This window comes from Peromyscus californicus, unplaced genomic scaffold (assembly GCF_007827085.1).
Source record: "Peromyscus californicus insignis strain IS unplaced genomic scaffold, ASM782708v3 Scaffold_11__1_contigs__length_118956290, whole genome shotgun sequence".
Taxonomy (NCBI): Eukaryota; Metazoa; Chordata; class Mammalia; order Rodentia; family Cricetidae; genus Peromyscus; species Peromyscus californicus.
The window spans coordinates 21,182,952-21,190,168 of NW_026294402.1; positions in this window are offsets into that span (position 1 = coordinate 21,182,952).

Below are 7,217 nucleotides of genomic sequence, written 5' to 3' on the forward strand. Positions count from 1 at the left end.
GAATATTGAACACTTTTAAAAACATTTGTTAACTATTTATATTTCTCCCTTTAAGAATGCTTTTTCCAGTTCCTTGGTTCAATTTTTGTTGGGGCTTTATTTTTGTTTGGATTTTAGAACTCACTGTATAGTCTAGATATGAACCTATCAGATGCATAGTCAGGAAATGTTTTTCCTATTCCCCAGGCTGTCTCTTTACGTGGCTGTGTCCTTTGCTGTACAGAAGCTTTGCAATTTCATGAGGCTCTATTGTTGTGTGACAGATTTTTAATCTGGTGAAATGCAACACACACACACACACACACACACACACACACACACACACACACACACACACGTCTCTTCACCCCAGGAAGGGAATCCACGACACATCAAACTAACAATTGTTCCAATATCTCTCTTGGTGAACCAATAGATTTTTTGGGAGGGGGGGTTACTAGCAGGGATGTGGTTGGGGGTTATTTACAAGGAAGAGGGATAACTCAAAATAGCTGCATCACTGAAAAGCCCACCCCAGTACCCCAAGTCCAGTGACACCTCCACAAAGCTGCAGCCCTGGAGGTCCTCACAGCTGTTAGGCAGTGTGACAAGCAAATCCTCATCTTTCCCCATTTCCTCCCACTCCTCCACCCTTCCCTCCACCTTTATCTCCTCCCAACAGCAGTTACTCTTTTCATACTGATGGGGAGGGGCCATAAGAGCTTTCAAGTTCTTATTCTCCCTGAAACATGACCTTTTGTTTACCTCCTGGGCTCACAAGTCTTCTTGGAGAGGAATGTTTCAATTTGAAGGGAACTGCCATATGTGCAGGGAAATTCCTGGAAAGAAGCTGTATCTGCAAATATCGACTGGCTGAAACTGCAGTGATGTGGAGAGGTTGGGATGATGCAGGTCCTGACACTAATTACCCCACTTTGTGCTAGTTTTTGACTCCTGAATAGTCATTTCTTGTCCACCTCTGTGTTGGAACTAACATCCTGTGAGTTTGGAATCTATTAACTTAGCAGACTACTAGCTCCCACCAACCCAAAAGCTAAAAATGTCACCAGCATTTGAGACCTATGGAAAGTGCGTGTCTGATGTACTCACCAATGTATTTTAAAAGTGTCTTGATTTATAACTTTCTTCATTCTGTAAGACTATAAAACTTATGAACATTTGGACATGGAGTTTGGGGTAACCCAAATCCATGTTCCTGAGCCATGATTACTCAGAATAGTTGCAGGATAAACCATCTCTTATTGCCTTGAAGATGAGAGCTGTGGGCTTTTTTTTTTCCGTCAACACATGAAATACCCACTCATCAATAATTGATTTATTTCCCGAGTGGTTGGAGTCCTATTCGGAACACCCTGCCTATGCTTTATCTTGAAGTGTTTCCCCTACTTTTCCCTTTAGCATTTTCAGAGTTTCAGGTCTTTCATTAAGGTTTCTCATCCATTTGGAGTTGATTTTTTTGTGTGTAAGGTGAGAGATACGGAGCTAGTTTCATTTGTCTGGTGGATATCCAGTTACCTTGGGAACATTTGCTGAAGAGACTGTCTTCTCCAATGAGTATTTTCGGTATCTTCATCAAAAGTCAGTGGCTATAGCTGCACGTGTTTATGTGTGGGTCCTCTATTCTATTCCATTGATCTTAGTGTCTGATTTTGTGCCTGTACTATGATATTTTTATTATCATGGCTCTCTATTGAAATTGGAGATTGTGACATCTCCAATATTATTGCTTTTGCTCAGGATCGCTTTGGCTATCCAAAGTCTTTTGTGCTTCCAAGTGAGTTTTAAGACTGTTTCCTTTAAGTTGGTAAAGAATGGTATTGGCACTTTGAAGGTGATTGTGTTGAATCTGTTGATTGTGTTTGGTAAGACAGCCATTTTTACAGTATAAATTCTTTCTTTTTTTGGCTTTTTGAGACAAGGTTTCTTTGTGTAGCTCTTGCTGTCTTATAACTTGCTCTGTAGACCAGTCTGGCCTCAGACTTACAGAGACCCAACTGGGTTTGCCTCCTGAGTGCTGGGATTAAAGGCGTGCACTACCACCCAATAGTATAAATTCTTCTAATCCGTGAACTTGGTATGTCTTTCTTTTTCTGGTGTCATCTTCAATTTCTCTTTTGAACATTTTGAACTTTTCACTATAGTCGATTGCTCAGGCTTACTCCAAGGGTTTCATTTGTTTATTTTGAGGCAATCGTTTCTCTGATTTCTTTTTCAGCATGTTTGCATTGGCTCCAGATTTTACGTCTTAAATTTGTACGATGCCACTTTGATGAAAGTGTCTGTCAGTTCTAAAAGTTTCCTGGTAGAGTCTTCAAGGCCTGTTATGATGGAATTGTGTCATTGGCAAATAAATACACCTTGCTTCTTCCTTTTCTGTTTACACCTTGTAATTTGCTTCTTGTGTCTTAATGATTTGGCTAAGATTTTTTGGTACTGTACTGAATAAGACTAGAGTAAGAGGGGTTGGGGATTTAGCTCAGTGGTAGAGCGCTTGCCTAGCAAGCACAAGGCCCTGGGTTCAGTCCTCAACTCTGGAAAACAAACAAACAAACAAAAAAAAGACTAGAGTAAGAGAATGCCTGTCTTGTGCCTGATTATTGTGGAAATGCTGTGGATGTTTCCCCATTTAGTATAATGTTAGGTTAATATAACATAGCTCAACCTTATTATTCCAGAATGAGTGTTCACACCCTTCTCAAGGTGCTAGGTTGTTATCACCTGAAGGTTGTGGCTGGAGATTCAGTGGACATGCTAATCTTATCCCAGTGAAGGGTGGAGCTATAACCTCTTGAGCATGCTGTTCACAAAAGCATGATGGCTGGAGCTTAAGCCTCATGAATACAGTAGCATCATCAGAGTGGCTGGCAGATTTGGGGCCTTCTTAGAACACAAGGAGAGATTGAAGTCTCATGGATGTGCTGACCTCACTGGGGTAATGGGCACTGCTGAAGTTTACTGGGTACACTGTATTTGTTGTAGTGACAGAATAAAGACGTAAGCCTTACAGATTCATTGATCTCACTGGGGCAATGTGAAGGACAAGCTTGCCCTGGACAAGCTATGCTTGCTAGAGTGATGAGTGGGACTGGAGACTATTAGGCGTTATTTCCTCACTGGGACAATGGAGGGGCTGGAGACCACTGGGCACATTGTGCACACTGGGAAGATCAGTGAAGCTAAAGTCTCCTGGGCATTGGTCTTCACCAGGACAATGTGTGTGGTTGAAGTTTGGCAGAGTCATGGTCCTCCCCTGGGCAATGGGCATGGATGAAGCCTCCTGGGAAAACAGTGTTCACTAGGGTGCCAGGCCTGGCTGAAGCCTCCCAGGCACAGTATTTGCTTGGACTATAGTGTGACTGGGGTCTCCTGAGCACATGGTTTCCACCAGAGTGACAGGTAAGGCCTAGCCAGGCTGTGCTTACTAGGGCTGGAGCCTCCTGAGAGCCATGTAATCTTTGGGGCGATTTGTAGAGTCAGGGTCTCCCTGGAGTGTGGTTCTGACTTGGATGACTGGGGCCAGGAAATCCCCATCTTGCGGTTCTCTGTAGGGCAATGGGCAGTGCTGGAGCCTCCCAGGCAGACTGTGCTTTCCAAGGAAATGTGTGGGCCTGGAGCTTCAAGAGAATGCTGTGCTCACTAGAGGAGAGGAAAATTCTGTTTTCAAAGGCTCAGGAAAGCTTTTCAAAAAGCAAATATACTGCTTATGAGCACTAGGAAATGTGTGCTTATCAATCAGTTTTTGTTGATGCTGGACGAAAGAGGTGTACAGGTTAAGTGTGCTAAAAGAAAGGAAGAAGAGCATGCTGTCAGCTGTCTGGCATTCCTTTTTAAAAAGTCACACTCAGGGTGCTTTCACCTAATAAACAGAATGCTCAGGAGCATTAATATAGAATATAGAATGTGTCCTTGTGAACAGTTTTGCTTTGATGTGGGATAAGTAATGCATCACACAATTTACAATGCATGGAAGAAGTCACGTTTTCACTCACTTAGCACTCTCTTTTTTAAAAATTACGTGTGTGTGTATGTGTGTGTGTGTGTGTGTGTGTGTGTGTGTGTGTGTGTGTGTGTGTGTGGACATGAATGCCCAACGAATCCAGAAGAAAGTGTCAGATCCCTTGGAGCTGGAGTTACAAGACTTCATGAACAACCCTACATGGATGCTTGGATCTGAACTCTGAGAGAGCAGCAAGCACTCTTAACTACTAAACCATCTCTCCAGCCTGCACTCTTCTGTATTTTCTGACAGGTGCAAGTTGCTTTTCACACACTAAATAAACCATGAACAAGAAATATTGTGGGCCTAGAAGACATTCCATGGTGATGCTCGATCAAATATGCACTGAGTTAGATCATAGGAGGGAAGAAAGAGTAACCACACTCTCATGATGAGAAGCTTCACTGTTTTAAAAGCACCAGTTAGCCTCCTTCACAGAGTGAATGCTGTGTCCATCAGCAGCCCCCATCTCTTTCAGAGGCAAAGACCAGTTGCTTTCCTGTACTCAGCTGCTGTGCTGATGAGCAGGAAGGGGTATGTCTTTGTGACAGTTTGTGTCACCTTTTGATGTTTTATGCACTGTGCGCTCCCATGGAAACAAAGAAGACATCTCATTATCAGATACCTGCCACTTTTCTTTCTCAAAGGCACAAACAAGATGCTTTTTATGTACCTAATGCGATATTCATGTCTTCATAAAAACATTTTCTGTTGGTTTTGAAGAAAAAGGACATCACATTTTCCTCATTGAATAGAAGAGGATTCTTTTTTCTTTCAGGCTTCAAACTGGCTCACTTCATAAGGCTCCACTGAGGATCTTTTGAGATAGTGAATGCAGAATTTATGAGCGCTGAGGAAGGTGCACTTTTCAAACAGTGTTGGTGCTGGATGAAGACTGGGCGGTGTCATGGAGGGAGGTAGAACATGAATTGTCAGGAACCTGGCTGTCTTCCTTCTCACAGACAGAAACGAGATGCTTTCGATAAAGTGAACACAGAGTCTATGAGCCCTGGGAAATGTGTTCTAAAACAGCTCATACTGATACTGCATGAAACGTGCATTGTCCACCAACCCATTGCAGGCAATGGAAGAGAGAGCACAGTGGCCCCCGTGCATTCCTCCCTTCTACATCAAGAGCAGGGGCTCCTCACTCCCTGAGTCAAAGCCAGCAGTCAGGAATGTGTTCTCACCAGACAGTGTGTGGGAGTGCTTGACCAATGACATCACATAATGTGTAGTCTTAGAGTGAAAGGACCAAGCAGATGCCATAACAGGCTGTCAGTCTTCTCTCAGAGAACAGCCCTCAATTTTAGTTTCCTGAGACTTGAGCAAGCAGTTTCTGGGAGGGACATGAACAAATAAAAACATAGTCTTTGCAGTAGTTCCCTTTCTGCATGTACTCTGACGGCTCAAGGTTCAGTCAGTTGTTTACTATCTGGGACCCCTCATTAACTTAGAGCTATGTGCATGGGTCAATGTGAACATGCAAGGCCAGCCAGCCCCCATGGCAGCTCAAGGACAAAGCCTGGGACTTGTCCAGGCCTGCCCAAAAAACGATAACTATAACCACCAACCAGTAAATTCAAAGGTTACACACACTCACCCAATCATATGATGCCAAGGCCTGTACCACTCTGCTTGTGGTTTTTCCCTTTAAAAACCCTCACCCTGAGAGCTCAGGGCTGTCCTTCTCCACCTGCTGTGTTGTGTTGGACATGGACCAAGCCCAAGCTTGGTTGTTATCAATAAACTCTTGTGTGTTTTGCATCGGATATCGGCTCTGTGATGGTCTTGCTCGGGGGTCTTGAGACAACAAGGACACGGAAGAAGAAAACACATCCTTATATCTTGGACAGTCTTTTTTTTTCCCCCAAGGCTCAAGCAAGCATCTTTCACAGAGTTAATACAGTGATTGTGAGTACTGAGGGGTGAATTGTGCAGAACAGGTCGGTTTGATTGTGAATTAATGATGAATCACAGACTAGATGACCTCACAAAGGGAAGAAGAACTGTGAGGTGAGAGGTCCAGGTTCAGGCATCTGAACCTCTCACCTCACAGATGCAAACGGGAAGCTTTACCTACAGCCAACATGGCTTCTGTGAGCTCTGAGGAGTGCATGTTTATCCACCAGTTAGTTTTGAAGCTGGAGGACAAAACTAAAGTCTTCTCAGGAAATGGAAGAAAAAAGTCACGTTGCCAGCTGTGGGGCAGGCATTCATTTCAAAGACACAAAGGCTGCAATGTTCATAAGCATGAAATGATGCAGGTTTATTTAGCTTTTTGGTCTAGGATTAAAGAAGCACAAAACATGGACTTCTCTCCAGTCAAGATTCCGGGAAGAAGTGTCCCGGGGGTGGGTGGGTGATGACGTGTCCTCCACAAGCTGAGTTTGTGCCCAGGTATAATGCTTTAGGAGAGGACTCAGCTGCCAGCAACTTCAGGGGAGGAACTGCCACAGCTGCTGGTTTTATTCATTCATTTATTTATTTATTTATTTGTGTCTTTTCTTTGTTGGAGATTCTCTGAGAGAGTGGGGTTTGGAGAGAGAGGAATGGGGCTTCCCAGATCAATGGGAATTCTCTGATCAAGCAGGAGGGGGATGGAGATTCCAACAGAACAATAGATGTTCAATGTATGTTTGTTGAGCTAGTGAACTGCCAGTATCCATGGCAGTGTCGAGGAGCAGCAGATGGCAATTGAAGTTCAGGTGTCAGCCCACCAGAAGAAAAACTCTGATGAGAATATTTTGTTCAAGTAAGGCTTGTGAGCATACACACTCCAGAGTGTCTTTTGCTTATGCTGTGCCTTCACATTGTTGCTGCTACATGCTTTTTTTCTGGTATCTGATATGTATGTACATGTGGGGAGTCCCCCACTGCCTGTATTGTAGTGTATGTCTCTCATGAAAACATCCCAATCTACTGGGCATATCTGTGTATTGTCAGGAAGATGATTTCTCCTTAAGCTGTACTGTCTAATTATCACAGAGTTTTGATAAATAAAAAATACTAGGATATGTTTCATAACTAAGGCTTATTGTTCCATGAGAGCTGTGAGTCACACTTAGGAGCTGCTTTAGATCACAGCTCAGATTTATGATTTAGGAAAACATTTGAGCACAGGCTATTCCTCAGAGTGGGCACTTGGAACTTCACATGTTGAGTCTATTTTTGTGCCATCGTTGCTCAATGTATTTCTTGATATCTTTCAATTATTGAG